We start from the raw sequence: 9996 nt of genomic DNA, 5'->3' as shown, positions 1-9996 counted from the left end.
GTAAAACCAGGCTACTCCTTGGAGACAAGGATTCTGGGGCTTTGTCTGACATATTTTGGACATGTTGTAAGGAGGGACAGTTCCTTGGAGAGGGACATCATTCCTGGGGTGAGGGGGTGAAGGGACAGCACAGGAGGGGAAGACCCTCTATGAGGTGGACTGATTCAGTGAATCGGGATGGGTGTATCGGAAGCAGTGCGATTGGCACAGGATAGAGCAGGGTTTAGGGTTGTTGTACATGGGGTCGCTATGAGTTGCAAACAACTTGACAGCACATAACAACATCAACAACAACCACATATTCCATGATTTTCTAAGTATTTTCCCTGTCAGACTTGTGTTCTGGAATTCTGCTTATATGTATCTTGTTCCTTTTGATGTTATCCCACATGATTCTAATATTTTATTCCTTTTCCTTGCATCTCTGTTTTTTCAGCTAATATGTTCACATTGAGGATCTTGTCTTCCAGCTCACTGATTCTCTTTTCTACTTATTTGTCCCTTGAGTATGCTCATGTCTTTCATTCACAGGATTGCTATGAGTCGTCTATTATTCAATGGCACTTAACAACAGCAACAACCACAAGTATATTGTATTTTGGTCTTGATATTCTGGATTTCATTTTAATACATGTCTGCTATTTCCAGTAGTATGCTGACTTCACCCTCTCTATCTTGTGATGATTTTCTAAATTCTTAAACCTCTTTGTCTACAATTTCAATCTTTTCTTCCATCATATGCAGTATCTTCAGTACTTGCTCATGTGATTCCACATTTATATATTCCCTCTGGCTCCCTTTGTCTAGGATTTAACTTTATTTATGGCTTTGATTCTTTCTTCCATAATTTGTAACTTCTTCAGTAGCTATTCATAAAATTCCACATCATTATATTTCTTCTGTCTCTCTTTTTCTGGGTATTCATTGGGTATGATATCTTATCTGTCTTTTTAAGAGAAGACTTTCTTATTATCACAATGTTTGAGGCTGTCTACTATTTTCTTGACATTTTTCTTGGTCTGTATTAGGCCACTTCTATTTGTGTTCTTTGTCTTTAGGAAGCTTTTTTTTGTTTGTTTTAGTTTTAGACTTTAAGTGCTCTTTTCATTGAGGAAGGCATCTTATTTTACTCAGAGTCTTTTCTGGTACTGTGCAATGAGAAAATTCGCCTTTTCTAGAATCCTTCAACTCCTTTCCACTCTAGTGCAGCCCTGCTAGAATCTTGCCTGAGGGCTACCTTTCTCTCCTAGAGTCTATTATTGTTCTATTTTCTGCAGCAGAGGCAGAAGTCAATTTTCCCATGACTGGTGTACTCTCTTACTGAGATGAGGAATCAGGGAGTAATCCCAATTACCTCCATAAAGCTACCCTTTCAGGTCTCACATAGCCTATTGGTAATTTCTTCTGCATGTGACCTACCTTACCAAAGTCTGTAATTGTCCTTGGTGGTTCACAGCATGGCCAAAGAAAAGTTTCCCTTGACTGCTGCACTTTCTGTACAGAAAAGAAAGAGCAGGGGCAGCCCCTGGGCTTCTATGCAGCAACCCTTTCAGGTCCTCTGGCATGGCAAACCTGGATGAGTCTGTGCTTGGTCAGAAAGGACAGATGAATGTGGAGTCATACTGCTCAGAGAATAATGGATTCTATCCATGGACTGGCTTTGTTATACTCCAGAATCTCCAAAATAATTATTTGGTCATTCATACAAATAGTTGTATCAATAGTTTGTTCCTCTTTGCTACTGAACTATGCAATTTACTCAATCACCAAGGTAAGCATGAATGGACTTACGCTTGCTACCTAATATGTAGTAAAATTTTTCATATGATATAACTAGAAAATATTAAGTGAAAACACGAAGCTGTTAATTACAGATTAGTAAGTAAATATAAGTAAAACCTCATTTAGCTGGATTCCTGGGCACTATGTCCCTGGCATGGATTACAAATTTCAAAAAAGACTTCCATTTTATAGGAAGCTATTGTTGAAGAGGTGTCCTTTACAAATTATTGAGGAACAATGGATCCACAGAAATGGAATTTTGATGTTTAAAAAGAAAAGTAAAACTACTTTTTACAAATTTCTATAGACTGCCAAAAGAACAAACAAATACGATCTTTGGAGGCAAAGATAATGAGGCTTTGACACACATACTTTGGGCATGTTTTTATGAGGGGCTATTCTTTGTAATACTAGGCATTGGAGAGATGAGATGGACTAGCATGGGGCATTTTGAATCAGATGATCATATGATATATTATTCTGGAGACGAAAAGGTGAGGAAAAATGGAGTTGCTTTCATAGTCAGAAAAGAAATTTCTAGGTCTATCTTAAGTACAACATCGTGAGTGATAGGATTATATCCATACGCTTACAAGGAAGTCCAGTGAACACTACTATCATCCAGATATATGCACCAACAACCAGAGCCAAAGAAGAAGAAATAGATGATTTCTACCAACTCTTACAGGCAGAGATAGATCGAACATGCAATCAAGATGCATTGATAGTAATGGGCGACTGGAAGGCAAAAGTTGGGAACAGGGAAGAAGAATCAGTAGTTGGAAAACATGGACTTGGTGACAGAAATGAAGCTGGAGATAGAATGATTGAATTTTGCACAATCAATGACTTATTCATTGCAAATACGTTTTTTAAGAGACATAAACGTAGATTACACACATGGATTTCACCTGATGGTATGCATAAGAATCAGATCGATTACATCTGTGGAAGGAACCGCTGGAGAAGCTCAATATCAGCTGTGAAAACTAGGCCAGGAGCTGATTGTGGAACAGACCACCAACTACTCATATGCAAGTTCAAGCCGAAGCTGAGGAAAATTAAACCGAATCCACAGGAGCCAAATCTGCGTTACGCAGATAACACAACCTTGCTCACTGAAACTGAGGAGGACCTCATGCACTTACTGCAGAGGGTCAAGGACTGCAGCCTTCAATATGGACTGAAGCTCAATGTCAAAAAGACAAAAATTCTCAGCACTGGACCAATCGGTAGCATCAGGATGGCTGGCGAAGAGATGGAGATTGTTCACAGCTTCAGTTTGCTTGGGTCCACGGTCAATACTCTTAGCACCAGTAGCCAGGAAATTTAAAAAAAATGTATTGCGATGGGTAAGTCTGCGGTTCGGGACCTCTCCAAAATACTCAAGAGCAAAGTGTCTCTCTGGAGACTAAGGTCCTCCTGATACAGGCCATGGTTTTTGCAACCACTTGTTATGCATCAGAGAGTTGGACAATGACTAGGGAGGATAGAAGGAGAATTGACGCCTTTGAGCTGTGGTGCTGGAGAAGAGTATTGAATGTACCATGGACTGCCAAGAAAACAAACAGATTCATCGTAGAGAAAATTAAACCAGGCTGCTCCTTGGAGGCAAGGATTCTGGGGCTTCCTCTGACATACTTTGGACATGTTGTAAGGAGAGACAGGTCTTTAGAGAGGGAGGGACATCATGCTGGGTAGAGTGGAGGGACAGCGCAGGAGGGGAAGACCCTCTATGAGGTGGATTGGTGGATTGATTCAGTGACTGGGGTACTCAGAATGGGTGTGTCAGAGGCAATGAGATTGGCACAGGATAGAGCGAGCACAGTTTAGGGCTGTTGTACATAGGGTCGCTATGAGTCGCAAACGACTTGACGGCACATAACAACAACAACAACTTGTAAAGGTACATATCCTTTTAAAGGGACATGATACTTGGAAGGGTGGAGGGTCACTGAAGGAGAAGAAGATCCTTGGTAGGTGGATTGACATGGTGACTGCCACAATGTGCTCAGATGCATCAGGAGGTGTGAGGACAATATAGGACAGGACAAAGTTCAGATCTGTTGTTCATAGGGTGGCTGTAAATCATACTCTACTTGACGGCATTTGCTTATAACATAATCTGATGCTGTTGTTGTGTATTCCATGATATAGATATAATTTTTAGGGAGTTTTTTAACCATTTGCTCAGTTGAAAGATATCTGTAATATTTCCAGTTTTAGATTACTACAAATGAATCTTCCATGAGCATTGTGTACAGTCCATCATGTAAACATAAGTTCTAACTTTTTTTAAACTTATAATTTTTTCTGATATTAAAAATTTAATTATAGGGGAGCTCTGGTGGCCTAGTGGTAAAGAGCTGCAACTACAATCCCAGAGCTGCACGGTTCGAATCCACCAGAAGCTCTGCCAGGGAAGGAGGGACAATCTCCTCCTGTACCAGTCAGATCTGATTTGATGGTACACTTACACAAAAATAATAAAATTTTTTAAAAAATTAATTATGCCTATATTAGGTCTTCAGAAGTCACAGAAAATAATTAAGAGAAAGCATTTCTAGTGAATTGATTAAAGAAATTAACTCTAATACCATAAAGACTCTGAGTAACTTAAAACAAGAAAAGAAAAGGAGAAATAGAAAAATAATACATTCAAATCTGAATTTAGAAGAAGCCACAATACCAAGGATATCGTTGGTGATGTTAGATGGATCCTGATCAAATGCGGAGAACATCAAAAGAATATCTATCTGTGTTTTATTGACTATGCAAAAGCATTTGACTGTGTGAATCATAACAAATTATGGCTCATATTGAAATGAATGGAAATTCCAAACCCTTTAATTACCCGGATGCTAAATCTATACCTAGACCAAAAAATATTGTGTGAACAGAGCAAAGAAACAACATACTTTTTAAAATTAAGAAAGATATATTGCAGATCTGTGTCCTTTATCCATACTGATTCAATCTGTAAGCTGGGCAAATCATTCAAGAAGCTGATCGTTATAAAGAATACTGTGATATCAAGATAGGAGGGAGATTCATCAATAAGCTGTGATTTGCAGATGACACAACCTTGCTTGATGAATGTAAGAAGGACTTGAGATGCTTTCTGGAGAAGATTCTTCAGTATTCTACATCCTTCAATATGGACTGCATCTCAGCTTCATGAAAACCAGTATCCTCACTGTTGCACTAATAGGCAACATCATGATAAATGGAGAAAAGTTTGAAATTGTGGATGATTTCATCTTACTTCTATCCACAATCAACACCCTTCTTACCAGCATTCAGGAGATCAGGAAACATATAGCAATAGAAAAGTATGCTGTCAAGGATCTCTACAAAGTCCTGAAAAGAAATTATGTCAGTTTAAATACTAAAATGGACATTATTCAAGCTATGGTCTTTAAAACAACCTGCTGTGCATCTTAGAGCTGCACAATGAATAAGGATGGTACAATCAATGGCTTCGAGTTGTGGTATTGAAGAACAGTGTTGAATATTCCACATACTGCCAAAGGAACAAACAGACATATCTTGGTGAAAATATAACCATAATGCTTCTTGGAGGCAAGGATGGAAAAGTTTCATCTTACATGCTTTGTGCATACTGTTAGTAGAGACTATTCCTTAGAGAGAGGTATCATGCTTGGTAAGGTGGAGTTTTAGTAAAGGAGAACAAAACTCTCAGCAAGATGGATTGATACAGGGGATATATTCTTCTTGTAAGATGTGCTCTTCTTGTGGTGACTTTACCATCACTCTGCTGCAAGAGGGCAAGGCCTGTGTGGCATGGCTGGCCCAGGAGCATCTTCCAACCACTCCATCCCCAGCACCTGCTAAAAATTGTAGCCCAGCCCAGGTGCACTCACAGCCTGGTCAGTGACAGAACCACTGCCTGCCTGGTTGAAGAGCTGCAGTTTCAATGTGGCCCAGACTGCAATCTCATCCAGAGCAGTAGACTGCTACACTTGCCTTCTGGAGACCCCACTGCCCTGCCACCACTACCTCACCACCTGGAGACTGCCCAGCTGCTGTCCGCTCTGTCAAGCACCAGGAACACCAATATCACAGGCATTTTGACCTTAAACACTGCTGTCTACCTATGTTGTTGTTGTTGATTGCCTTCATGTCAAGCACATCTCATAGCAACCCTATGAACAAAAGGCCTGAACCCCCTCTACAACTATCAACATTTTTAAAAGTTCATAGAGTTTCCTGAGGCATATTATTTAGAAAGTGTCCAAATCTGTCATAGTATGTTATTGTTTTTATGTGCCAATAAGTCATCTGTGATGTATATGACTCTATGTACAGCAGCTCTGAACCCTTCCCTATCCTGAGTCAGTCTCACTAACTCTGACACACCAACTCCCATCTCCTCCCCAGTTACTGTATCAATCCATCTTATTCAGAGTCTCCCCTCCTGTGTTGTCCATCCACCCTTCCAGGTATGATGTGTTTTTCCAAGGACTGATCTCTCCTGGCCATGTGCCTAAAGTATGTGAGGCAGAGCTTCAAAATCCTAGCCTTCAAGGAATTATGTGGTTCACACTCTCCAAGACAGACCTATTTGTTATGTCGTTATAAGGAGGAGTGTGGTATCGGGATTTGAGGAAGACTTGTTAATAGCCTATCACATGCAGATGACACAACTTTGCTTTCTGAAACTGATGAAGACCTGAAGCACTTCTGATAAAGGTTAAGAACTATAGGCTTCAATATGGATTGAAGTGCAACATCAAGAAGACAAAGATTATCATCACTGGGCCAACTGGCAGCACCAAATTAGATGGAGAAAAGATTGAGGTTGTTAACAATGACAGTTTACTCAGATCCACAATCAACACTCTTAATATGAGCAGTCAGGAAACCAAGAGATGAACTGCATTGGGTCTATCAATACAACATGGGATTTCTTAAGCTTAAACAGAAGGAGCCAGTTGGAGTAGCAGTTTCAGGAGGGTAACAGTCATCCTGCTCTGAGTTGACTTTTTATTCACATGAAGGGAGGACCAATATAGAAGTCCTCAAAACATTGCCATACCATGGGTCATTACGTAGTTACAACAACCTAACATCTACTAAGAAAAGAATCACATAATGTCAAGAAAAGCTGCAGTCTGCCTGAGTCATCATAAGAAAACAAAATAATCCTTCTCCTAAAAAAGCAGACTCTGTGAATACCCTACACAGAGAAAACTGGAAGAAATATGTTGATGAAGAGTTATTTGAACAGCTACAGAAGATACAAATGATTAAAGAAACAGTGGAAGTCATTAAGAAAGCAAATAGCCTAGAGACATCAATCTAGAAAAATACATTGATGAGGAACAACTTGAAAAGCTAAGGAAGAAAATGCAAAAAGTGGAAGGAAAGAAATTGATAGTATAGATAAGAAGGTACAAGAGCTTAAAAAAAATCATCACAAAATATAGAGGGTATGTCCAACACAGTACTGGAAATAACAGAAAAGCATGGAAATGCAATCCAGAATATGAAGACCAAAATGACGAGAAATGTCCAACATGCTGGTGGGACGAAAAAAGTGGAGCTGAAGAGACGGAACAGAGAGTCAATGATTTGGAAAAAAAAGAGCCTTACCAGAAACATACTAGAAGAAAAAAAATCATAGATGAAACAAAAACAAACTGAAGAAAATATGAGAATCCTGTGGGATGACATCAGAAGGAAAAACATATGCATGATAGGAATTCCAGAAGATAAGCGTGACAGGGAAGTCACTGAGTAAGGTGTGCAACAAGTACTAAAAGAAAACTTCCCTGGTATTTTGAAGAACGAGGAAATCCATATTAAAAAAGCACAGCGAACATGAAATAGACTAGCATCGAAAAGAAAAACACCAAGACATATCATGGTCCAAAAAGTGGCATGAGAAAAACAAAGAATCACCTACAAAGAGAAAATTAGATGAAGTTCTGCTTTCTCAGCACAAACCATGTGAGCTAGAAGCCATAGGATGGCATATACAGAAAGGTAAAAGAAAATAATCACCAGCCAAGGATCCTGGACCCAGCAAAGCTCTCCATCAAATATGAAGGAGAAATCAGATCCTTTGCAGAAAAGAAAACGCCTAAGGAATTTGTGAAAACAAAACCATAAACCACAAGAAATTTTAAGTAAAATTCTTTGCAAAGTAAATGGACTAGTAAAACCAAGAACAACAGAAAAAGAAACACAGAAAAATAGCTACAATAAAACCTGACCTAGCAATAATCACACTTAATGTGAATGGACTAAATGTACCAATTAAGAGAAAAAAAGTAACCGAATGGATAGAAAAGTAAAGCCTATAAATATGTTGCATGCAAGAGTGACATCTATAAAAACAAGAGAAATACAGACTCAAAAGCAAAGGCTGGAAAAAAAAATATACCAAACCAATGACAACCTTAAAAAAGCAGCATGACAATACTAATCTTTGATAAAATGGATTTCTGAATGAAAGCCAATATTAAAGATAAGGAAGGGCATTACATACTAATTCAAGGCACAATAGATCAAGAAGACATAACTTTGGTTAATATTAATGCACCAAATGATAGATCTGCGAAATACATAAACCAACCATTAACAGAATTGAAGAAAGAAATAGCACCACAGTAGTAGTAGGTGGCTCCAACACACCTCTCTCACCAATGGATAGGTCAACTCAAACGAAACTTAACAAAGATGCAAAAGATCTGAACTATACAATCGGCCAAATTGACAGTACAGTATACTGCACCTAATTAAAACTCAATTCACTTTCCTCTCACGTGCACATGATATATTTTCCAGAATCGATCACACATTAAGACACAAAGCCAGCCTCAACAAATTAAAAAACATTGAAATGATACAAAGTATCTTCTCAGACCATAATGCCATAATATTGGACATTAATTCAGGAGAGTAAAGCTTGCAAAACCACTCTATGAAACTAAATAATGCTAGAACACTATTGAGTTATAGAAGTAAAGAACAAAATTTAAAAGTTTCTTGATATAACTGAAAAGGAAAATGTTGTTGTTTGTTGTTATGTGCCGTCGAGTCGCTTGCGACTCATAGCGACCCTATGTACAACAGCCCTAAACTCCGCTCTGTCCTGTGCCAATCGCACTGTCTCTGACACTCCCATCCCAATTATCCCAGTCACTGAATCAATCCGCCTCAGAGAGGGCCTTCCTCTCCTGCGCTGTCCCTCCACCCTCCCAAGCATGATGTCCCTCTCCAAGGACCGGTCTCTCCTCACAACATGTCCAAAGTATGTTGGACAGAGCCTCAGAATCCTTGCCTCCAAGGAGCCACCCAGTTTAACCCTTTCCAGGACAAATCTGTTTGTTTTCCTAGCAGTCCATGGTATTCTCAATACTCTTCTCCAGCACCACAGCTCAAAGGCATCAATTCTCCTTCTATCCTCCTTGGTCATTGTCCAGCTCTCTGATGCATAACAAGTGATTGCGAAGACCATATCCTGTATCAGACGCACCTTAGTCTCCAGAGAGACACCACTGCTCCTCAGTACTTTGGAGAGGTCCCTAACAGCAGGCTTTCCCATGGCAATGCACCTTTTAATTTCTTGGCTGCTTGTGCCAATACAATATACCAAACACTTAGGGATGCAACTAAGGCAGTCCTCAGAGGGCACTTCATAACAATAAGAAAACACATAAAAAAGGAAGAAGAAAAATCTAATAACCCAATAATCTAATTCAACACATTCAAACTAGAAAAAAAAATAACCCTACATCATCTATAAGAAAGGAAATTATAAAAACAAGAACTGAAATAAATTAGAAAACAGAAGAACAATGGAAACCATCAATAAGACCAGGAGCTGATTTTTCAAGAGCCAATAAAATTGACAAACCACTTGCAAACTTAACAAAAGGGGGAAAATGAGAGAGAAGACACAGATAACTGGATTAAGAAACCATAGAGGTGATATCACAACAGAACCAAATGAAATTAAATAGATAATATCTATTTAATCTATATAATATAGAATACTATGAAAAGCTATACTACGATAAATGTGAAAATTTAGAGGAAATGGACATACTTCTTGAAACTCATGAACGGGCACATCACAAAAGAAAAAACGGAATAGGTCATAAAAAGACTTCCCCACTGAGAAAAACTGGCTAAATTATGTATACCTCATTGAAACAGATGAGGGAGAGAACAATTTAAAAGCGA

The 9996-nt window shown here is 38.9% G+C and overlaps 1 pseudogene; it reads left to right on the top strand.

Annotated features, from left to right (window-relative positions):
• Positions 1 to 5524: 5524 nt before the first annotated feature.
• Positions 5525 to 9996, top strand: part of LOC102854839 — a 72428-nt pseudogene continuing 67956 nt past the window's right edge.

Source organism: Elephantulus edwardii, unplaced genomic scaffold, assembly GCF_000299155.1.
Source record: "Elephantulus edwardii isolate Elephantulus edwardi_28Jun2011 unplaced genomic scaffold, EleEdw1.0 scaffold00120, whole genome shotgun sequence".
NCBI classification, from domain to species: Eukaryota; Metazoa; Chordata; class Mammalia; order Macroscelidea; family Macroscelididae; genus Elephantulus; species Elephantulus edwardii.
Note: the sequence above shows the minus strand (reverse complement) of the source record. Positions and strands in the feature narration are given on the sequence as shown.